Below are 25,298 nucleotides of genomic sequence, written 5' to 3'. Positions count from 1 at the left end.
TGCCACTGCTGCTTCCACTCTACCTTTGTAGAGGAAGGAGATTAAACCAGGTGAGATTTCTCTGGATGCTCAGATTCACTGGGAATTTTTCCAAATCACCTGGGTCCAGAAATGCCACATGACTCCTGCCATTCATTGGTTGGCCAATGATAAGGGGCTGAGTAATATAATGAAAAGAGCGCGGGAGTAAGAGTCTGTTGTCCCAAGTTTTGGTCTTATTTCTACCATTCACTGTGCATCCTTGGGTGGGTCCGTCACCTAAGCCCCCATTGACCCTTTTGGAACACGAGATGGGGTGAGGATGGACCTGGATGATCACTGAAATCAAACTAAAATCACCCAGTGAGACTGAATTTCCCAACAGAGCAAACTGGGTCTGCTGTCTCCAGGTGTGCAGCCCCTTTGCCCGTGATTTTCTCCCTGTGCATTCAGTGCTCCCTAAGCACAGTCCCACCTTACTCCCTGCCCCACACCATCGATGCCAGCAACCAGAACACAGCTGGAACACTGACGTCCTGCCAGCAGAACCTCATCCAATCCTGGTGAGAGTTGGTCTCCAGCAACATATCTGCTTACAGTGGAGATATCTGCTTGGGAGTGCACTGTTGGTACAGGGCTCTTGCCACAGGTTAAGGGAAAAAATGGCAAAAGGCAGACTGCATTTTTTCCACAAAGGAAACAAAATCTCTATCCTTGTTTCGGAAATGCTAATCCCTTTCTAGCTCTATGATTTAATTTTTCTTGGCTTGCTCATCTGTTAAAGGGAAATAATAAAATGTCTGTCTCAAAGGCTTTTTAAAAAATGAAATAATAGATGTCAAACATGTAGAATTATGACTTCCACACAGGCAAATCTCAATAAACATTAGATAGTGCCATTATTATTATTGATGCCATTAGCAACATCTCAGGGGACACACACAACCCTGAGGGATGTGGACTCCACCCAATATTCCGCAAGGTTTTAAGATGTTCACCAAGTTCACAAAATGACTTTATTTCCTAACCCAGAAAAACACCTTCAAAATGGAAACAGTGTCTCCATGTGCCAGCAGCCTTCATTCTCTGTTTTCCTAGGAACAAATTTTTTAAACTAGAAAGCTCGCTTTTTTGAGTCTCCCTTTTCTCAAGTCCCATCCAGGGCTGTCCTCCACGGCAATGACAAAAGTAGGCCATGGACTCAACACACCATCTTGGGAAGAAGGGAAGTGACTTGGCAAACTCTCAGGAGGACAGCAGCCTTGTGCTCATGGATGTGCCCTTGACGAACAGTGAAGGAAAAGGCAAGGAGGAGAATGGAGCGGCCGTGAACAAAAGCTGGAATTGTTTGAGAAATGGGCCCTTTTCAGAATCCTTCAAAGCCACCCTTTTACAAAGCCTGGCAGGGACACAGTATCGAGCCTGGGTGACAGCCAAGCATGGCCTTAATTTCTTATTGCCAAACTGTTTGTTGTCTTTATTTGCCAAGACTGACTAATTGAACTTTTGTCGGTCTGGCTGCCCCTCCAGAGAACTATTGTTATCTGCTCCATGAGAGCTTCCATGAACTGTGCCAAAAACTTGACCCAAGTTGTGGCCGACTTCCCTTCCCCGTTCAGGTCACTCTGTCTTTCAGGCACGTTGTTGTCTTGTTTTTGTTTTGTTTTGTTCAGTTCCAAATCAGAGTAGGTGTTTGGACTAGTAGAATGAAATTCACAGATCCGAAGGGAAGATTCCTATTGGGAGATGAAAGAGGTCCCCCCAAAAACCTGCAGGGAGGTTCCCTTCCTTGATTTCCCCCCTGTGTCTCAGGGAGAGGCACCCCCTCAGCTTCTGCCACGCAAGCAAGGGAAGCTCTGGACCAATGGTTCTCGAAGTGTGGTCCCAGGAGCAGCATCAGTCTCCCCTGGGAATTTGTTAGGAATGCAGATTCTTGGGCCCTACTCCAGAGCTGCCAAATCAGCAGCCTGTATCTTAACAAGACTTTGGGTGATACAAAGTACACTGAAGTTTGAGACTGGTGCTCCAGGCGAGAGCTTCTCAAGCTCACCACTGCTGGCAATCCGGGCTGGGTGGTTCTCTGCAGTAGGGGCTGTCCCTTAGTGCATTATAGGATGGTTATTATCAGCATCCCTGGCCTTTACCCACCCCCACCCAATGTGACAACAAAAAAATGTCTCTAGTTCTTGACAAATGTCCTGGGATGAAGGAGGCAAATTATCCCTAGTTCAAATAATGGACAAACTATTGATTTTTCTGGGCTTTTATGTTCTTTGTATCATAGTGACAAACACCCCATTGTCTGGGGTGTTCTTTAGCACCCCATAATGATGAGCTCACAAAGACATAACCCACTCACAGAAGATTTTGTTCTTCAATCTTGATGAGTCTTTCTCTGAATGCATCCATAGGCTAGAGCAGATGACTTTGACACTGACTTTAAGAGCTAGTTCTTTTGCTGAGCTTGCTTGGTGTACTCAAGACAGAACGAAATAGAACAAAACCCTTCAGAGTCTGGGTTCTTCTCATCCTTTTTTGGGCTTGCTACCCCCAGGGCAGAAGAGACAGAAGGACGGAGTTCAGAGGTGTATACCTACTGTTCGGAGTGACATGAATGGTACGTTTGCTAATCTTCTCTCTCACCTTCAAAATGGAAGGTTTCTTTGTGCATTTCTGAGGCAAATATTTCCAAAAGCTTATTCTATAGTTCCATCACTGGGTTCTTAGTGTTATTGCACATGAGATTTGCATTTGAAGGGTACCCAAATGCAAACAAATGCAGGAACTTTGTATTAGGCTTTATTCCCACCACTATCATTTCAGGTTTTGACAATGTTTCCGCTTTAGGAAACTAGACTTGGCAAAAATGGACTTGAACTGACTCAGCCAACCCTAAAGTCAATTGCTCACATGAACGTCAAGTAAAGGTCAGAATTTTTTGCTCATTTGGTTGGAGTCTATCGAGAGCCTACTGCTACCAGCATTGTGCTAGGTCCCAAGGATGTGGTGAGAGAAGCATAGAGGCTCTACCTGGGCGAAACTTCTTTTCAGACAAAGGCAGAAGCCATTTCAAAGAGAATGCAGAATCCTTGCCATGAGAGGGAAATAAGAAGCATCCCAGTGGTGGCTGGGGGTTTCACTCTTAAATCCTCAGTGTCTGGCACATAGTAGGGGCTTAATGAAGATTTGTTAAATGTATCTCAGAGGAGAACCATTCTACACAGACTGGGAAAGTTAAATATCTAGCCAAAAAACATGCTACTTAGGCTTTCAAAGAACAAACAAGAATACGCCATGCAGAGGGTGTGGGAAGGGTGTTTAATTTTCTCTCTGTCATATAGAGAAAGTAACAGGTACAAGGACAGTGGATGGGATCATGCATCCTTGAGTGGACTTTAAGAAGGTTTGAATGAATTGTCTGTAGAAGTGAATTTCTGGTTGTCTATTGCTACATAAAAAATTACCCCCAACTGTCGTGGCTGAAATCAATCATTCTGTTTCTATTGTAATTTTGAGGATAAGGAAGGTCGAAGGGCTTGGCTGGATGGTTCACCTCTCATTCACTTGGTGCCAGGTGGGCCAACTGGTGCCGATGGTCTCAAGATGGCGTCTTCATTGACATCTCTGGTACCTTGTGTTCCTTGCCTTCTCTCCCTGTCCACATGGTGTCCATGTGATCTGTGCATCTCACAATATGGCAGACTCGGAGTAATTGGGCTTCTTACTTGGCAGCCAGAGCTTCCCCCAGAGCAAATATTCCAAAAGTGAGCATTAAAAGGCTCAAATGGGAGCTTCAAAGTTTTTTACCATCTAACTTTGAAAGTTTCAAAACATACATTCTTCTGATGTATTCTAATGATCAGGTAAACTCACTACAACCAGCCAAGATCCAAGAGGAGGGCAGAAATAGCCCCTTTGCTTAAAGGGGCAAGGGCTGGCATATAAAAAGAAAGGAGAAATTTGACAGGAGTCATCTTGGAGAAAAGCTTCCTCAGTGTGTTTCAGGGGTTGAAGGAGCTGGGATTAGAGAACTGAGCCCGAAAGACTTGAAGCAGCAAGCTAAGGAGCGAGTAATTTGCCCTGAATTCTGTGAGGAGCCATGGGAGGTTTTGAGCCATGAGATGAAGTTAATATAGTGCTATGGTCAGATTTGCCCTAGAATTATTCACCCCTGACAGGTACAGAGAATGGGATGTAGTGGCATGAGACTGGAGGTTGGAAGGGAAACTGTAAGCGCTCTGTAGCCTTAAAGAGCAAAAGTGACTTGAGGCAGGGGGGTGGGGGTGAGGGTGATGGGCAGGGGTGTCATAGAACGAGAATATGAGCAAAATGCAAGTTATCTGAGAGCTTCTGACACGTCTCCCCCACAACCAAACTAGTTCCCTTCCAAATGGGAGGAGAGAGGCATGGTTCTCCATTCCTGGAACTGAGTAGGGGGTAAGTGGCAGCTGGCAACTGAGTTTGCCCTCAGAGGCTTGGCGGCCACACCTACTGGGGTTGTTAGGTGCTGCCACTAAGGAGAACAAACAGGACTGGTGTGAAGACCATTAGAAAAGGCCCTCAGAACAAAGACTCCATTTGGCAGCTGTTGCTCAGGGCTGAGTGATACAAACAAAAGAGTTTGTTGAGCAAACATGAAAGAAGCCTAATTGATGCAATTAAGGTGAAATTAAATAAAGGAAGGTTTTATCCTCAAGTTCATGGAAAATTTTTCACAGGGCTGTCATTTGGAATAGTCATTTAGGGCTTTTAAATAAAGACAAGCACAGGATGTAGGAAACTGGCCCATTTGACGCTTAGAAGTGGACCAAATCAAGTGTGGCAATGTGGACTTCACGTGCGCAATGATTTGGCCCTGGTTGTCAAGCCTTGGGGTGGTTGGGGCTGTAAATTGGGATTGGGTAGAACTTAGAGGGGGGGAACAGAGGCAGCCAACAATTCAACAGGACCAGACTCCCTTGGTTATCATGTTACTCTGTTTTGTCTATTTCCTGACACCATTATCGGGATTATCTTGTTCGTTGCACGCTTACTTATTTGCTGTCTTTTCCATTTGAACACACACACACACACACACACACCATGCACTGGAGCTCTGGGTTCCTTCGGAACAGAGCTTTGGAGATGCTGTCTGGCTGGGTGAAGAACGCCCAACACTGAAAGTCAGAAGCAAACATCTGTACCTCACTCTGACATCTCTGTCTCACGGGAAACTTCTGTCTGAAATCAATTCGAACATGTACAACTTTTAAATAAACAATTACATAGTACAATTTCAAGCATTTTATTTATGGTTATTAACTTAACCCTCATAATGACCCTCTGAGGTTGGGATACCCTCAGCCTCACTTTGCAGGTGAGTAGCAGCGCAGCAGAGAAGTCTGCAGAGCAAATCTTGAAGTCGAGTAGCACAAAACACCCGACTTGGTCCTTCTTTTGCAAAACTATTTTGGCTCTTCTGTGTTCTTTGCATTTCCTTATTAATTTTGAATCAGCTTCTCAATTTATACAAACAAGCCTGCTGGGAGTTGGTGTTGAATCTATTCATTTATTTGGAAAGAATTGACAATATTGGTACCTCCAATCTGTGAGAAGGGTGTGGTCCATTTATTTAACTATCTACCTTCTCTCAACAATATTTTGTTGGTTTGAGTGTCTTCACTGCTTATGTTAAATTATACCTAAGTATTTTATTATTTTTGATGCTGTTATGAATTGAATTACTTTCTTAATCTTACATTTAGAATGTTCATTGCTAGTATTTAGATTTAGTATTTCTTCTTGAATAAGTTTTGATAATTTATCAAATTACACCATAGGATATTTTTCTAAGAATTTGCCTATTTCTCATAAGTTGTTCAATTTATTTACATAAAGTTCTTCATAGTATCCCTTATAATATTTTAATTTCTGTAGGTTCTATAGTGATTTTTACACTTTTATATAGTTTAAGTATACTTTTTTTTATTTTAATTTTTTTCAATTACAGTTAACATTCAATATTATATTAGTTTCAGGAGTACAGCATAGTAGTTAAACACTTAGACAACTTATGAAGTGATTCCCCCGATACAGTCGAGTACCCACCTGGCACCATACATGGTTATTGCAATATAATTGACTATATTCCTTATGTTATGCTTTATATCCTCATGACTTTGGTGTAGTGATTTTATTCCTGATTTCAATACTTGGTTGTCTTCTCCATTTTTATTCTTGCTAAACCTAGCTTAAGGTTTATTAATTTTGTTGATCTTGGAAAAAATCAACTTTCAGTGTGATTGATATTTTTCTCCTTTATATTTTGATTGCCACTTTAATCTTTATTTTTCCTTCCTTCAATTTACCGTGGATTTAATTTATTCTCCTTTCTTTGTTTTGGGGGGTAGAAGCTTAGATTATTGATTATTAATCTCTTTTTCTTAGAATACAAGTATTTATATCTACAGATTTTTCTCTCAGCACCGCTTTAGCTGCCTACCATTAAATTTAATATGTTTTCACTTTCTTTCAGTTAAAGATATTTTCTAATTTCCTCTATGATTTCTTCTTACATCATAGGATATTTATAAATGGGTTAATTTTCAATAGTTAGAAATGTCTACTCTTTTTCTGTTGTTGATTTATAATTTAGTTCCAGTATGGCCAGAAAACATACATGTGATGATTTTGATTCTTTTACATTTATTAAGACTTTTTTATGTTCTATCCTGGAGAATGTTCCATGGGCGCTTAAAAAGAATGTGTTCTATAAACACGTGTATATTGCAGTGAATGGTAGAAGAATAAAATGATAAATGAAATACAATTCTTGCCCTTTAAAACCTGAAATCTTGCAGAGGAGTGATTCCCAACTCAGGATAATTTTGTTCCCTGGAGGACATTTGGCAATACCTGAGGACACTTTTGGTTATCAGAACCAGGGACGTGTGTTACCAGCATTTAGTGGGTAGAAGCCAGGAATTCTGCTGAACATTCTATGATGCACAGGGTAGTCCCTACAATAAAGAATTATCTGGACCAAAGTGTCAATAGCGTCAAGGTTTAGGACCCCTGTTGTAGAGGATATAAAGAATGTGTAGTTAATAATTCAAAGCTTCAGACACTAATTTTCATGCTATGGGAATCACTGCACTGTGGCTTAAATTAATTGACCCTTTCTTTAGCAGTCACCATCTCTCATGTTTATTTGTCCATCTTTCCCACTAGACTGTGAACCTTATGAGTATCAGGATGCACTCAAATCTTTATGGTGGTTAGAAGCATAACGGTCTGGAGCTCCACAGTCTTAGATTTTAATCCCATTTCCACCCTCACTGGGTATGTGACTTTGGGCTAGTTACTTGACCTCTTCAAGCCTCAGGTTTTTTTTTTTTTCCGTTGTGTAATCTAAATAATGTTCCTACCTCATAAGATTGTTGTAACAAATAAACTAACCAAGGAAGGTACTTGACATGGTCCAGTACTGTGGCACATCTAATGGCACATATAGTCATTATTTTATTATTGTTACTGTTATTTTTATCTCCAGCACTAACCCAGCTCTGCAAATATGTGTGAATAAGAAATGAGTATTTGAGTCATCTCTTGCTTTCCGTATTCCCACAGTGGGGCACTGCCTCTACAGAATAACTCTCCCTGGGATAAAAAGTGCCCCTTCTTATTCCTGGATCCGGTCTTACTTCCCACAGAGGAGGTCCTCTATAGGAGATGGACAAGAGTCTAAACAGGCTGAACAAAGACAAGACAAATAGAGTCTGGCCTCCGTTGCATCCTTGAGACATCTACCAGGATGGTATGCCATGGCGGTGCAGCGAGGCAGTGAGGTTCGCATCCCAGGGAGCCCAGTGATGCCGTTCACAGGGTACCACTCTGGGCCGCCTTACTCAGTGTTGCTTCTGAGGAGCAGTTCTTTTCTTTAAATGACCGCCAACTGTCATGCCGCTCCCCACCCCATTTCTGAGTCATGGGCACTTCCTCTACACTAAGGACCTCTCCCCGATATTCCTACTGCATGTTAAGCAACATTTTTGAAAAAAAAATCAATGTTAAAAGCCTTTGGATCTCTCCCTAATTACCTCACTTGTCCCTGTCTACTTCTGGACAAGCTGGCAAAGATCACACCCATGAAGCAGTTTGCTAACTTTTAAAGTGGTGGGTGAGGACACAAAGCTTTGACAGCCTGACTTCTTACCATGTTTGCTTTTGGGGGAGGTGTTCATAGTGAAAGAAAGGCTATTTTGAACTTCTAAAGAGCCCACTGGGATATAAAGCAGGAGTCACATGGCACCTGAGAATCACTAGCCAACCAGGAAGACACTGGGTGAAGGTAAAGTTTAGAAGGAGGGGTCAAGTCCATTTAGCATAGAGTGCATGACTCCGTTTATCTGGTTCCTAATGTGTCCTGAGGTTAGCACACATGGAAGGGCACAGACAAAATCTGGAGCCATTTTTCTTTTCAAAATTTATTTATGGGTAATCAATCAATGCCCTTAATCCTCATAACCAAAAAAACAAAAAAGCCATTATTTCCTTTATAGAGTTTCACTATATATTTACCTAGAAACCTGCCTTCTCTAATGACCATACACAGCAGAAATCCAGGCTAAGTAAGAATAAAGTGATCTGGGCGTTGAAGAGATGAGAATATGAGCCACTGGAACAGAATAGGAACAGAGTTGGCCTTATTTTGTAAAAATCATGAAAAGAATTTCCCATTTTTGTTGTTTTAATATTAGAAATTTAGAGCACATATTTCTACTTTGTTGAATTCCAAAACTAGTAATGGAAATAGTAAAAACTAACATTTCTCAATGCTGAATATGTGCTGGATACTTTTCTAAATCCTTTACGTATATAAATTAATTTCATTCACTCACATAACAACCATTTCCTGACCATGTATTAGGAGCCAAGCCCTGCTTTCTGGGCATGAACAATGAACAAAGTCCTCCAAGATCCCTCCCTTCATGGAGCTTACAGCTTACACTCTCTTGGGGAATTCAATAAACAAATAAATAAGTAGACTAGATAGTATGTCATGGGGCAGAAATTGCTGCTATTGAGAAAACATAAAACTGGGAAGAAGAATAGATTTGGGTGTGGTTAGCTTCAATTTTCAATCAGGCTTTCGGTGAATGCTTCACTGAGAAACTGTCATTTCACCAAAGACTTGAACGAAATCCCACAGTTAGTAAGATGTGCATATTCAGTAAATAGCTCAGTATAATAAATATGTCTTCATTTTGTCTTTCCAGCACCTTTCTTTCTGGAAATGACTTCATCCTATGTAATAGGTAGTGAAAACATTGTTCACTTCTGCTCGCACCAGGAAGGCCATGTAACTCAGGCTGGTTAACCCAAGACCTGATGCCTCTGGCCCAATAATTGATTTGGAGAAGCCAGAAGGTCATTCAACTCACGTCAGTCCAAGTGGTTCCCAGGAAGTTGTTGGAACTCTTAGACTGCCCTTACTCTTTCTTTTCTGATGTTACCAGTTGTAAGGATCGTGCAAGGTGAGGGCTGCCAGTGGTCATCTTTGCTACCAGGTGAAGACAGCCTACCTGAGAATAAAACAAACAACCAATACAGAGAGATGAAGAGAGGGGAATAGTGACCAGATGTCCCAGTTTTCCCAAGACAGAGGGATTTCCCGAGATGAGGACCTTCAGTGTGCCAGACTAACTAGAATGGTCCGCCACCCTATGATGGAGCCCTGGGAGTACCATTTGATTACCCGGATTTTGATGGGTTTGAAGACAGCCTGTCTTTATACTACTTAGACATGGGAACCATTAGCTTCTTTGCTTTAGCAAGTTGAATGAGGTTTCTATCATTTGCAGTCTCTTGATCTCCAAATACAAGTGACATTTCCATTAATCTGTGTGTTTTATTATAATTTCCACTAGACACTCACAAAAGCTTAATGACCACCATTGTTTTTAAATTTATAGAACCCTCAGAACTTAGATTACCCAATAATTTCACCTTTGTTTTTTTTATTTTTATTTTTTTTATTGTTGTTAAAGTTGTTACAGTTGTCTCCATTCCTCCCCTCCACTATCCCACCCCAGCCATCTCTACCTCCCACCCTTGGTCCTACACCCCTTCGGTTTTGTCCATGTGTCCTTTATAGATGTTCCTGAAAACTCTTCCCCAATTTTAACCCCCATTATCCCCTCCTCCTCTGGTTACTGCCAGTTTGTTCTTAATTTCAATGTCTCTAGTTATATTTTGCTTGCTTGTTTGTTTTGGTGATTAGGTTCCACTTATATTACCTTCTGTTTTTATAGATACCAAATTTGAGTTTTATTCTAACATTGATTCTTATAGTTTAAGCTTCATACCCACTATGGAAGGAAAGAAGGAAGGAAGGAAGGAAGGAAGGAAGGAAGGAAGGAAGGAAGGAAGGAAGGAAGCTTTCCACAAACATGTGCAGGAATAAAAAGCCAAAGAAGAATTTTGGAAGAATTAATTTGGAAAAAGAAATGAACTTGGAAATGATCTAAATACCAACCAATAGTAAAATGAATAAATACAGTTTGGTACACGTGTATAGCACACCATGTATCATTGAGACAACACAATGGTATGAATGAATCTCACAATAAAAATTTGAGTGAAAGAAGCCAACACACCACAAGTACATAGGGTATGATTGTAATTATAGAAAGCTTAAAGGCATGCAAAAGTAAATTGATTGTTTTTAAAAGTCAAAATAGTCTTGTGAGGGGTGGTAAAATTGAGAGGGGACCCCAGGGGAATTTCTGGATGTTGGCAATGTCATTTCTAGACCTGGGTAACGATTACACAAGACTGTTCACTTGCAAAACTTCATTGATCTGCACAGTTGATTTGTGCACACTGGCACCTATGAACGTTATAATTCAACAAACCATTTTTTAAAAAGCCAAACACTGGGAAATCAAATGCGTTTGTCTTCATAATCCTTTTCTCTGAGATGTGCCTAGTTTGGAAGGCAAGAGCTAAGCATTGAATCTCAGGGGTCCACATTTCCTAGCTCTTTGATCTTGGATAAGTTACTTAACCTGTCTGTGCCTCAGTTTCCCGGTTAGTAAAATGAAGACAATAATTGTGCTCTTCTCTTAAGGTTGCTGAGGTGATTAAATGAGATAATAGGTATTTAGTGGCACTTAGAAAAGACTCAATAGATATAAGTCGTTGCTGTTGCTGCCATTTTTGCCCAATCTTTTTTAAACAATAAGTGACCTATGCTTCAGGAAGTAGAAATATGACATGATAATATATTTTAACATATTGTCTTGCTCCATCCTTAGAATCTGAGGCCGGATTTTTATAAAGTCCTCTTATCCCATGTGCTTGATATATTAGTACTCAAATGAAGAAGAAAATAGGAGACAGGGTGCTTGTGCCTTGAGGGAAGTTCCTCCAATCAGTAAGGTCCTCAGTAATTGGCTCCCAAATTAGAATCTAAGTGCACTTTCCAATGGTCTTTTCTTCAGAAAGTTGGCACTAAGTAGATGCTTCACAGAGAAAACACTTGCTTGTCCTTGGAGTCAGTGCATCAGTGATGCAGTATTTTTGCTGGGCTATTTCTTCCCCTGGGATCTAACCCATTCTCTGTTTTACTTTTTGGGAATTGTAATACCTTAAAAGCTGGCTCTGTTCTTCTGTTTTCTTGGACATTGGCCAAGCTAATCTCCCAACATTGAAGAGTATTATGAAAGTTAAGCTGCATGAAAAGGAATAATAATTTTGTTCTACCTATAAGGCTCAGGGTCAGAACTGCCTTTATAAATTTGTGTGTTTCTTTTGGCAGCTGCCAAATAGTTTCTAGCCACCATGACTTTACCCCCACCTTACCACATCATTGAGCTATTTATTCAATTTAGTTAGGTTAGCTGAGGAACTGTGCCAAAAATTGCTATTAGGAAAAGCTAATCTTATTTACCCCAAAGCAACTGAAGGAGTCTCAAAGTGGTTTTCTCTGAATTTTTCTTTGTCTTAAAGAAAAAAAGTCTCTGTCTCAAATTTTTCTTCTCTAGTTGAAGCAGGAGATGGGATACCACATTCCAAAGGGGTTAAGTCATTCAGCTGTCTTTGATGGGGGCGACAGAAAAAAACTCCCTCATCACTTTCTCCATCTCTCGGCTTTTAAGGCTTGGATTTAAGTTTAAAAATGATAAGGTAAGTAAAGCGTCAAAGAGTCAAAGATCTCTCTCCGTTGCAAATCGTATGGAAGTAAACACTATTTTGTGATTCTGCACTACATCACACACAGTCGAGGGCACACTGGGTCCCTTTGGATTATCCTAGAAGCAGTAGATGAGGGAGAGAGACCATGACTGCCTGGCACAGGAAAAGGTATCTCCTAAGGTGCTTTTAACACCAACATAAAATCCTTTCATTTTAATCCATCTTCAAAAGCTAAACCATGTTAACAAAGACTGTTGAGCTTCAGGGTTCAGACTGAAGTTGTGCGAGTCCTTGGACTTGCCAACAAGAAGTTGTTCTTAATTTTAGTAATTTGATGAGCATGCCCAAGGGGGTCCAGGCTGCCAGAGTTGATTGCTACACAGTTATAGAGCGGGGGAGCTTTTCTCATGAGCATGGGGCATTGATGTTATGCCAGTTGTGATGACTCAATTTCTCTACATCATGGTACCTTCTTGTCTTCCCTCCTGAGAGTAGACTTTCCTTTCCTGTTACCTTATTCACCCCAATTCTTTCTATATTAAAAAATATTGAAAAGGTTCTCCCTTTATTCCAATGAACAAATATTTCTTTCCAAGTCTGAGAGTGTACAGATTTCTCTAAAACCAAGGAGAAATGAAGCTCATCTTAGGAGACATCATACTTCCTGTCCATAGACGGGTTGGAGTGAGGAATGTTGACTCTGTTTTGTCTACCAGACATCATTCCGTGCAATAAGGGAGAACTGTTGAACTAAGTTCACCCAGGGAACTAGTGTAGATCCTGTAGTCTAGGCTCTAAGGCAGATAGACCTGAATTGACTACAAAATGTATAACTTTCATTAAGCAATTGAACATTTTAGCCTCAGTTTACTCATTTTTAAGATGGAAATAATAATAATAATAATGACAATAATAAATAGCTTTGTTGGGCTATTGTGAGGAATAAACGAGGTCATGGATATAAGGCAGTGAGTAAATGCTGCTACTTTCTAAGTATCAGTTTAATGTAGTCATCACGGTGTGACTATTAATTCTTCCAGAGGTAGTTAGGTGGGAAAGAAATGATAGAAACATCTCCATTTTGCAGAGGCAGAGCAAACTGTGCTAGAAGAAAGCGATTGCTATCGACCAGCCAATTCAGCCCCAGCTCAGGAAACAGGGCTCACATCTCCATGTTCTTTATCCTTTTTTTTTTTATATGGATCCAACACTTGACTAAAGCTTTATCCTCCTGCTAATGACAGCNCGAGGTCATGGATATAAGGCAGTGAGTAAATGCTGCTACTTTCTAAGTATCAGTTTAATGTAGTCATCACGGTGTGACTATTAATTCTTCCAGAGGTAGTTAGGTGGGAAAGAAATGATAGAAACATCTCCATTTTGCAGAGGCAGAGCAAACGGTGCTAGAAGAAAGCGATTGCTATCGACCAGCCAATTCAGCCCCAGCTCAGGAAACAGGGCTCACATCTCCATGTTCTTTATCCTTTTTTTTTTTTTATATGGATCCAACACTTGACTAAAGCTTTATCCTCCTGCTAATGACAGCTCCCACCCAAGTTCCCCAAGGCCAAACTCGACCAGCGTTCAGCTCTGAAACAAGATGGCGTTGCCAATTTTTGTGTTCTAACGACCCAGTGAGCCCGTTTCTGCGGCTATTTCCTTCCGGGAGTTGGCAAGATGGGTTTGAAACAGCCGTGCAGCAGTGAAAGGGACGGTGGCCTGTGGGTTCAGGGCCCCGGGCTTCCCTTGGAGCAGCAGCACTGCCGAGTGCCTAGAAGCTTGGATTTGGCGTGTACCCTGTGTCCTGACTGTCCCGGGAATGTAATCTCGGACTCGTTATTATGGACACACCTTTCACTCTCAAAACTGTCCCTATCTGAGCTTTAAAACGTGTGGTCCCCTTAACCCTAGAGTCAGAATGTCCAGGCTTAAATCCTAGACCCACTAGGTGCTATCTGCATGGCACGTCACCCCGCTGTGCCTGGGTTCCACTGCTCTAAAACGGAAATGATGATAATAGGAGGCCCACGCTTGGTGTTGTTGTGAGATTTAGTGTGTTAATACCTAGAAGATGCCCAGAAAAACGCCTGTCTCATACTACGTGCTATATCAGAGTGAGCCACTATTAAGCTCTTACCAGCAAAACCAGCGGGCACCCTGATCTTATTTTAAAATTAGTTAAATGAGAATGGAGTTCCACTTCCAGCCAAGATGGAGGAATAAGTAGGTACATGTTGCCTCCTTGCACAACCAAAAAAACCACAACAAATTTAAAAACAAAAATAACCAGAACTGCCAGAAAATTGAACTGTATGGAAGTCTGGCAACCAAAGAGTTAAAGAAGAAACTTTTATCCAAACTGGTAGGAGAGTCTGAGACAGGCAGCCAGGGCAGACAGGCAAGGCGGCAGCTGGGAGAGTGGGTGAGGTGGTTGCTGATGGAGTAGGCAGCCCCACATCTGCGTGTGGATAAACCGGGAGGAACAACCGTGGAGCGAGACAGATGGTGCAACCAAGGGTTCCAGTGCAGGGAAATAAAGCCTCAAAGCTTCCGACTGAAAACACATGTGGGGGTTGAGGCGGCAGCAGGAGAAACTCCCAGCCTCACAGGAGAGTTCATTGGAGAAACCCACAGGTTCCTAGAATGTACACAAAACCACTCACCTGGGAATCAGCACTAGAAGGGCCCAATTTGCTTGTGGGAAGTAGGGGAAGTGACTGAAAGCTGACCAAGAGCAGAGCAAGCAGCATTGTTCCCTCTTTGACCCCTCTCCCACATATAGTACAACAATGTCATGGGTTGTATGTGGGTTGCCCCACCCTGGTGAATACCTAAGTATCCACCCCTTACTTAATAGGCACACTGAGACCAAAAAAATGTGGCTGAAACAAAAGAAGAGATCAAAGCTCCAGAAAAAATGCAATTAAGCAATGAAGAGGTAGTCAACCTATCAGATGCACAGCTCAAAACACTGCTAATTAAGATGCTCACAGAATTGGTTGAGTATGGTCACAAAATAGAGGAAAAAGTGAAGGCTATGAAAAGTGAAATAAAGGAAAATGTAGAGGGAACCAACAGTGAAGGAAAGAAAACTGGGACTCAAATTAACGGTTTGGAGCAGAAGGTAAAAATAAACAGTCAACCAGAACAGAATAAAGAAACAAGAGTTTTAAAAAAATGAGGAGAGGCTTAGGAACCTCTGGGACAACTTTAAATGTTCCAACATCTGAACCATAGGGGTGCCAGAAGAAGAAGAGTTAGAGCAAGAAATTGAAAACACATTTGAACAAATAATGAAGGAGAACTTCCCTAATCTGGCAAAGAAAATAGACTTCCAGGAAGCTCAGAGAATCCCAAAGAAGTTGGACCCAAGAAAGCACACACCAAGGCACATCATAATTACATTACCCAAGATTAAAATTAAAGGGAGAATCTTAAAAGCAGCAAGAAAGAAAGAGAGAGTTACCTACAAAGGAGTTCCCATTAGACTATCAGCTGAATTCTCAAAAGAGACCTTACAGGCAAGAAGGGGCTGAAAAGAAGTATTCAAAGTCACAAAAAGCAAGGACCTCCATCCAAGATTACTCTATCCAGCAAAGCTATCATTTAGAATGGAAGGGCAGATAAAGTGCTTCCCAGATACGCTCAAGTTAAAGGAGTAACTTCATCATCCCCAAGCCCTTATTATATGAAATATTAAAGACACTTATCTAAGAAAAAGAAGATAAAAAATACGAACAGTAAAATGACAACAAACTCACAACTACCAACAACTGAACCTGAAAAAACAAAAATGAACTAACCAAATAAGTAGAACAGGAACAGATTCACAGAAATAGAGATCACATGGAGGGTGAGCGGTGGGGATGGGGAGGGAGGAGAATGGGGGAAAAGGTACAGGGAATAAGTAGCATAAATTGTAGGTACAAAATAGACAAGAGGAGGTTAAGAGCAGTACAGGAAATAAAGAAGCCAAAGAACTTGTATGTACGATCCATGGACATAAACTAAGGTGGGGGGATGCAGGCGGGATGGGGGGTCTAGGGCAGAGGGGAGCATAGGGGAGAAGAAAATAGCACAGCTGTAATAGCATAATCAATAAAATATAGAATGGGTTAATGAAATAAAAAATAATGGAGTTTCTACGTTCCTTATATTATAGGGTTATTTCAGGGGTCAGAGGAAATAGTATAGTTAAAGTATATGAAACAATTTATGATTGAAGGGTTATTGTTATTCTGGGAGTGTGAATAAGGCAGAGGCAATGAGGTATGAAAGCAAAAAAAGCAAACAGGTTGTCAGGAGCTGTGGATCCCTTTTCCTTCTTTCTTTTTCTCAAATGGATCTTTAAAATTTTAAATTGATTGGACATTTAAAAGCTTTACTTAACTTCATATCTCATTCCCATTCTTCTCTCATTCCATAGACAATCATGCCAACATCTTATTCTTTGTATAGGTATGTATTACTACAAAAATAGGTATTGTACTTTGTGGTTTTTATGTTAATTGATCATATATCTGATTCTATTTCTTAATGTTTTCACTAGACACTGCATTTTTAAGGTTCACCCATATTTTTGTGTGAACGTATGTCATCTTTCGCATGTATGATCATCTTATCACTGGTGGACACCGTGCCTCCCCCAACTGTCTGCCCCCATGAAAAGCACTGCAATGAACAATTACTTCATACATTCCTGTATCAGTCAGTTTTTTGCAATAGTATATGCAAAACAAAATGCCCAGCGACTTACAACCGCAAAGATTCCTTTCTTGTTTATGCTGCATGTTACAACTGCTCGTAACAGGCTCCTTCCAGTTTTGGGTGCTCCCAGGATCCAGGCTGAAGGAACAGCCTATAAAGGGGACAAGCCCTACCCCTGTCACAGAGAAAAGAGCAAGAGAGCTGGAGTAAACGTGCAATAGCATTTGAAGCTTTTGCTCAAATTGGCATACGTCACTTCTACTCCTGTATCTGGGACTGAAGCAAATCACATGGCCAAGCCTTACTTGAGGCAGAAAAGTAGAAAATCTCCTACAGGCGGGCACCGGAAATCATGCGGAGATGGGTAAAGGTGTACAGTCCTTTCATTGGGGATGGAAACTAAATAATTGCAAACAATGTTGCCTCTTTTAGAGCTCAGTAAGAATTTCCTTGGAATTTATGCCCAGGAGTGGGATTAGTGGGCCATAGAGGATGTAGATTCTTACTTTAATAGCCCAGATTAAATAATCCAGATGCAGTCTCATCAGTGTAGCTCATTGAATGTGGGGCTTTCTTTAGCCCTATATCTAACCAACATTTGCCTAACACAGTTTCTAATTTTTCAACATAACAGTTTTTTTAAATTAAATTCATTTAATTTATTTTTTAAAAATTAAAAAAAATTATCTTTAGAGGGGAAGGGGAGGAGAGAGGGAGAGAAACATCAATGTATGGTTGCCTCTCCTGTGTCCCCTGCTGGGAACTGGCCTGCAACCCAGGCATGTGCCCTGACTGGGAATCGAACCGCGATCCTTTGTTGGTTCACAGGCCTGCACTCAATCCACTGAGCTACACCAGCCAGGGTCAATATAACAGTTTTAAAGGGATATTTTATTGCATCAATTTTCATGTATTGATTTTTAATGACTTTAAACATTTTTCATTTGTCTATTAACTTTTAAGTTTTCTTCTTCTGTGGTTACCCATTAGGTACTCTTTCCATTTCTGCAGGATTGCTCTCCTCTTCTAGCTGAGTACCAGGGCATCATAAGTGCCACATATAAATGCCTTTCAATTTTAGATATTACAAAAATCTTAGCTTTCCTGCCATCTGTGTAGCAACTTTGTCCATAATGTTCTTTATTGGAAAGAAATCCCTATTTTTGTCCAGAAAATCTTTTCCTATCCCTAAATCATGAATATGTCTCACTTTCCCCCTTATTTTTTGATATTTTGTCTTTCACATTTAGATCTTTAATTCATTTGGAACCTTCTTAGGTAGGGTTCCTGTTTTATTTGTATCTAAATAGTGAAGCAGTTTCCTCTCTTCCAGCAGTCCCCAGCATTTTTGGCACCAGGGACCAGTTTCATTGAAGACAGTTTTTCCTCCTCCTCGGCGGGGGAGGAGAGGGATGGTTTCGGGGTGATTCAAGTACATTACATTCAAGCTCACCTCCTGCTGCGGGCCCAGTTCCTAACAGGATCGGACCAGTACCAGTCCATGGCCCAGAGATTGGGGACCCCTGCCCTACTCCATCTACTAAACAAACCAGCATTTCCTCATAGAACTGCAATGCCCCCTCTGACATATAGTGGGCTCCATACACAACATGAGTCTGACTCTGGCCTCTCTACAACATTTAGTGGATCTATTCACCTATTCTTGCACCAGTGTTTTTATTGCTAACACCTTGGGATATATTCTCCCCCCTCTTCTAAAGTTAACTTAGCTATTCATAGCTCTCTCTTCCCCCAAAGACATTTTAGACAGCAATTTTCAAGTTCCTCAAAAACCCCAACTGGCATCTGATCCAATTTAATTTATGAATCAATCTGGGAATAATTTTTATCATTATAATATGAGACTGGCCATTCAAGCACATTGAATATCTCCAGTCTCCATGTATTCAGATTAGTTTTGATGTTTTTCATTAGAATTAAAAATTTTTCTTCATAGAAGGTAGGTTCATAGAAGACATGTAGTCTAGGTTAAATAATATCTAGGTATCCTACAATGTTTGTTGCTCTTGGGTGTGCACCTTAATTTGGATGAGATTTGGGTTCTAGATTTTAGTCTGTCCCTGATCATGCTGGATGACTTTAAGCAAGTCATTCACTGCTTCTTAGTATCAGTTTCCCTATCCATTAAAAGATCAAATTGAAGTCACTGGTCTCTACAGTGCCACAGATAATAATAATGACAGGCTCACATTAAAATCTCAAAAAGAGCCAGTCCTTGCAGAGAGAGGTGACTATATGTACAGCACTTAGAGTGCTTGGAACATTGTAGACACTCAGTGTGTTAGCAACCACTGTTACCATGCCTATGTAAAACTGAGGAAGCGAACACTCAAAGAAGTAAAATAACTTTTGCAGGCTCATCCATCTAGTAAATGGCTGGTTTGGGATGTAAGAAGCACTAAAACCTGAAGGTGAAACTCCTTGGATGCAGTATGTGCTGCCTCAGTCAGCCCTACAGCCTCTGACGATCTGAGTTACCAGCTCTGAAATGCCTGTCAGTGGGCTGGTTATCTCGACAGCCAGAGCTCGTGCCAGCCTCCTGATACCACAAGCCATGAGAAATGCTGAGGGCTTCACTGTGCCCACGGCTTCTAGAGTTACCATCAGCTCTGGCCACATGCTTTTGCTTTTGCAGAACATCTTTTTTTCCTAGAAGTCTGATGTGTTCTTGGATGCCACTGGCTGATAGTGGAGTCAGATAACAGCCTGGGAAGGTAGCCATTTGCAGGACAGGAAGTAGGTGCCATCCAGCCAGCTGGGTGAGAACCAATGCCTCTCTCAAATGGCACATGGAGATAGAGGTGGGGACAGTGGAAATGTCCAGGGAAGCAGTGCTTCAACAGCCAACTTTAGGGAGTCCTAAAGCCTGTGAAGGCCCAGCATGGAGCCAAGAGTGAGATAAGAACGTGGTGAGAGCCCCCTGATGGGTTTTTCTGCCTCCAGACTGTAGCCCCTCTACCAAGGCCCTTCTAACTGTAAGTGGTAGAAGCCCAACTCAAACTAGCTTAATAAAAACTAGCTTAAATGGTGAAACAAAAACAGAAATGTTATTAGCTTAAGTAACTCCTGGATGGCTTTAGGTCAGTTGGATCCAGAATGTCAGGGTTATTTCATCAGTCTCTCTCCCCCACCTCCCCTCTGCCTACCCCTGCTCCCCACCCCGATCCCACCCCTCTTCCCTGCCCCGTTCCTTAGACAAACTCTCTCAGAAGGAGGAAAGTATGGCTGCTGGCAGCTCCAGGTTTATCTCTTCCCTAGGATGGCGCCTCTCGTTCAACATCCACATCAATCCCTGTTAGAGTCCACAGGCAGAAAATGGAAGGCTGGGCCATGGGACTGGCAGACCTATAGAGTATAAGAGTGTTTCTGCAAAGGAAGTCATGTGGGACCAAGGGGGAAAAATGGTAGATATCCACTACCCACTGTACACTATTCACAGAGCTGGTGGGCACACAGAGCCCTAGCTGACTTCATGCCCTGTTCTGTATCTTGTTCACCCTCCTGGCCCTCCTGCCACTTATCTTGTGCTCTAGACACTGGGTTATGTGCTATTCAAATCAGGTAACACTGTTTTCTTCACCCTCTGGACTCTCACGCTTGCTCTTCCTCTTCCTGAATGCCTTTCTTTTACAGTGTGCTCAGCTCCATCCCGGAACTTTCTCTGGCCCTCCCAGGCAAATAAAATACCCTTTTACAGCAATATGTACCTGGGTATCATTTTGTGTAGTAGTCAAAATTTTGGAGGTCACATTTGTCTCCAAATGAGACCTGAGGTTGTTGAGAGCAGGAATTAATTCTCGTCCGGCTGCTCTTTGGTTGAGTAAATGTGGCTCTACGGTAGATACTGTTGTTTTTTCCACCCAACACCCACCCCTCCTTTCTTGCTACTGAGCCCTGTTTGCACTTTGTACTCAGCTAAACACTGACTTTCTCAGTCTCCCTTGTAGCCACTGATGGGCAGATGTACCCCCGGAGATCTGCCGGGGGACATCTTCTGGGGTGGGAAACTCTCTCCTATAGCTTTTCTTCCTTGTTAGGAGAGATCAAATGAAGTTGGCACCCCCCTTTCCTCCATATTTCCTGGCTTTGCTCACTTGATTTTTGGGATTGTAGCAGCCATCTTGCAAACAAAAGGAAAAGGCCAAGTCTAGATGATCAGAGTTCTGGACTAATGCCTGCAACTACCTTCCTCTGGGTGTTACGTCAAGACAGTTCCCCCGCCCCATCTCTGTGGTTTCCCCTTCATGTGGGAGACTTTGGATTGTATACTGCTCTTAGTTTTGTGTAAATCATTGTGAAATAGGGAATTAGGGTGGCAGTACTCACTCTGACAGCTCCATTCAAGAAGTTGTACAATGCCTAAAGGGCACATATATCTCATTAGTAAGTAATTGTGGTGACTTAAGAATTAAGCTTTCTTTCCTTTGATGTATGTGTGCTATTTTTTCTAATAACTACTAAGTCATTAGCTCATAAATGCTTATTAAGTTGTATGAACCTCACCAATTAATAATAGAACCATGTGGACACCGTTAAGGATGCCTTTACTGAGAAAGTCTGGGAATCTCTGACTTAAAAATAAATATAATGAGAGATTTACTTGTGCAGAGTGGAATCAGGAGGTCATTTGAAGAATAGTAGAAGAATTCTCTATTCTTCTCTCTCTTAAGAAAGAAAGTCTTCCTGTTTCAAAGAAAATCTTGGACAATCGTTCTTTAATGCCAGATCGTAATTGTCATATTACTTGCTGCTGTGTTTATGTGACTACAAGCTTATGCTGCAGTTTCTGTGATGAAAAAGTTTTCTGGCTTCATTAGTGCCTCCCTGTTCCCACTGCCACAGCTCTCTGAGAAGCACACCTTCTCCACGAAGCCTCCTGTGACTGAGAGGAAGCATGTAAGTTTGTGCCTTCTTCCGTATCTCCTCAAACTCAGGAATGTGAGCCGAACAACGACAGGCTGATTGAGCTCAGGCTGTACTGGTGACTTCAGCTCCTACACTGATTGTGTGTCTTCCTATCTCTCTAGCATAGATGTCTTTGTCTCAGACTATAAACTCTTGAGTGAGAGTTTGAATCAGCATAAGGCCAAGCTCATTTATAAGAACTCAACAACTATTTATTAAGGACCTACTATGTGTTGAGCACATCCTTTCTGATGACTGGCTTGCCAGAGATAGCCCTTGCCTTCAGGTTGGCATCCAGAGCTGTCCTGCAGGCTTAGTACACCAAGTCCTGCCCCACTCCGGGGACGTGACTCACCCAAGCAGCCAAGGCAATGGTGTGTCCTGGGAGCTGTGCATTATGGCAGCCCTGTGAGCAGCTTTAGCTGTGCAGTTTCTGGTGAATAGGAGATCATCCAAGACCACTGAATACAGCAATCTAAAGCTGAGGCTCTGGTTCCAGACCCCAGCAGTCACTTACCTGCAGTGGCACTCAATGCTCTGAGCTTCTTCTCCTTCCCCTGGAAAACAGGAATTCTGGAGTCTCAGAGGATTATATTGAGAATTAAATAAAGTAACATATATTGGATATAAAGAGTGCTCAGCACCACAGTTGGCACCCAGAAAGGATTTGATAAATGCCAACAATTATTATTCTAATTATTGATCCATATTTGACAAAATCAATATGGTGGGGGGTATTTTGTGGGAAGAAGTAGCTCGAGAAAACAGCATAATCTTCTCCCTTGTTAAAATGAGTCTGTTGGTTTACTGCTGCATCCCAGTCTAGTCTTGGTGCAGGTACATAGTAGGCAGTCAATATATGTATTAAACCTTACATTCTCATAGTTCTTTATGTTTGTTTCTAAACATGATCAGACCTATCACTTTAATTCAATTCTGGTGATAGTTGTGACAGGAGAAAAATAAGAAGGGCCTAGTATTAAAGGAGGTATTGCTAGATTTTTTTGGTGCTGTGCTTTGTACACATTATCTCACATAGTAGTCAATGCAGGCTTTGAGCCCCATACTGTAGAGAAGGAGACTGAGGCTTCAAGGGACTAAGTTATTTCTTCAAAGTCACCCAGCTAGCAAGGGACTCAGCTAGCTAGTGACTAAATAGGAGTAGCTTACCATTCAGTAAATGCACATTCAACTGCAGCTGTGTGGCAGCAAGAGCTAAGGCCTGAGATTCAGAGAGTCAGAAGACAGGGGCAAAAGCAACTTTCTAGGGAGCCTGCGAATAGTGCATTATTCTTTATATTTGGACAATTGTTTTGCTATAGCTTTATGCTGGAACATTTTCTGGTCAAACCTGAAAATGAAAAAAAAAACCACAAAATTTTGTGCTCTATTACAACATCTGGGAGGGTGGGGGCCCATGTGTAAGACCAGCATTATGATTGCTCAGTGGGGTCAACCCAAACAAGTGAAACATTTAACCAAGCCCACCCAGGGTGTTACAACATGGGCTGGGCTCGGACCAGAAGCCTGGCCCCAAGTGCATGGGTGTAGAGAGCTCAATGAAAGCACAGGCCCTGGAATGAGGCTGGCTGGCTCGGAGTTCCGGCTCTGCCATTTAGAAGCTTGAGTGAGTCACTTAACCAGCCTGGGATTTAGTTCCTTCATATACGAACTAGGATAATAAAAGTAATTAATTCTCAACATGGGTGAATCTCACAAGCATCATGCTAAGTGAAAGAAGCCAGAACAACAACAAGAAAAAGCTATATACTATGATTCCATTAATAACACATTCTGGAATAGTTGGATGCCTGAGGGTGGAGGGGTGATAGCATTGATTGAAAGGGGGCGTAAGCATACTTTTAAAAGTAATGTAAAATATTTGATAATTTGGTTATGGTGCGGTTATGTATTTGTCAAAACTCACCATAGTATACACCTATAAAGTGTCAATTCTCTGTATCCAAATTAGACCTCAAGAAAACTAATGTATGAAAAAGAAATATTTCATGGGTCATCACCATTAAATTGAATTAAATGACACCTAGAAGGTACTTGGAGCAGCATCTGGGAGAGAGTCCGCCTAGATGTGCACTTGTTGTTGTTTCCACGTTAGCTCGTTCAAGGATAGACATATTGGAAAGCCGACAAGAATTCTGCAGAATGCAGCATGAAAACGAGGAAAAGAAAATTTCTTCATGTATTCTTAAGCTGTGTTATTTGTCACTTAATGGAAGATGACAAAGGACATTTAAGTTCATTGGGGAAAACGTATCATCTTTTAATGCACCATTTTTATTTTTTTATTTCTTCTTATTGTTTTATGTATTTTTGTTACAATTTGTCTCCCTTCTACCTCCTTCCCCCACAATCACCGCCCTGTTCTCTGTGAGTCCTTGCGCCTTTNTTATGGTGCGGTTATGTATTTGTCAAAACTCACCATAGTATACACCTATAAAGTGTCAATTCTCTGTATCCAAATTAGACCTCAAGAAAACTAATGTATGAAAAAGAAATATTTCATGGGTCATCACCATTAAATTGAATTAAATGACACCTAGAAGGTACTTGGAGCAGCATCTGGGAGAGAGTCCGCCTAGATGTGCACTTGTTGTTGTTCCCACGTTAGCTCGTTCAAGGATAGACATATTGGAAAGCTGACAAGAATTCTGCAGAATGCAGCATGAAAACGAGGAAAAGAAAATTTCTTCATGTATTCTTAAGTTGTGTTATTTGTCACTTAATGGAAGATGACAAAGGACATTTAAGTTCATTGGGGAAAACGTATCATCTTTTAATGCACCGTTTTTATTTTTTTTATTTCTTCTTATTGTTTTATGTATTTTTGTTACAATTTGTCTCCCTTCTACCTCCTTCCCCCACAATCACCGCCCTGTTCTCACGTCTGAGTCCTTGCGCCTTTTTGCCCAATCCCTCCACCCAATACCAGCCACCCGCCATAGCTGTCATCTTGCTCTCTATCTATGAGTCTATCTCTGTTTTGTTTGTTAGTTCAGTTTGTATATTAGATTCTACATATGAGTGAAATCATACGGTATTTATCTTTCTCTGAATGGCCTATTTTACTTAGCATCATGTTCTCCAGGCCCATCCATACTGCCTAATGAATGCACCGTTAAAAGACTAACACATTAACACCAAAGTGAAAAATAAAGACAGGTAATGAATTAAAATGGCAGTTTAATCTATAGTGTCTTCTGGCTGTGCATGAATAAATACTCATTTGAGAGGGTGAAAACAAATTCTTGGGCCTATAATGCAGGCTACTTTCTTCCTTTTCCCGGAATCAGCCTCTAGTTGATTTCTGAAATTTCTGAAATTGCTTTCGTCTCCACACTCTGATGTTAGCCACTCTAAGTACATGAACCTGACCCAGACACCATAGAGGGAAGGGCTTGAAACAATATGCACTTGTCTATAAACTATTGTCCTGCAACCTCATGAAGATGAGATCTTGAAACCTGAGGTTGAATTTCACTTCTGCCACC

General features: G+C 41.4%; 1 long non-coding RNA gene across 1 annotated transcript; it reads right to left on the bottom strand.

Moving 5' to 3' along the window:
- Nucleotides 1-7,779: 7,779 nt before the first annotated feature.
- Nucleotides 7,780-17,156, bottom strand: LOC118983211 (uncharacterized). Its single transcript, XR_005065661.1, has 3 exons — nt 16,913-17,156; nt 9,716-9,859; nt 7,780-9,542 (listed from the first exon to the last, which is right to left on the bottom strand). It is a non-coding gene; the product is annotated as an uncharacterized LOC118983211 (long non-coding RNA).
- Between the last annotated feature and the right edge of the window lie 8,142 nt (nt 17,157-25,298).

Source organism: Sturnira hondurensis, unplaced genomic scaffold, assembly GCF_014824575.4.
Source record: "Sturnira hondurensis isolate 20B ecotype Veracruz unplaced genomic scaffold, ASM1482457v3 Scaffold0002638, whole genome shotgun sequence".
In the NCBI taxonomy this organism is placed as follows: domain Eukaryota; kingdom Metazoa; phylum Chordata; class Mammalia; order Chiroptera; family Phyllostomidae; genus Sturnira; species Sturnira hondurensis.
This window is presented reverse-complemented; position numbering and strand designations above follow the sequence as displayed.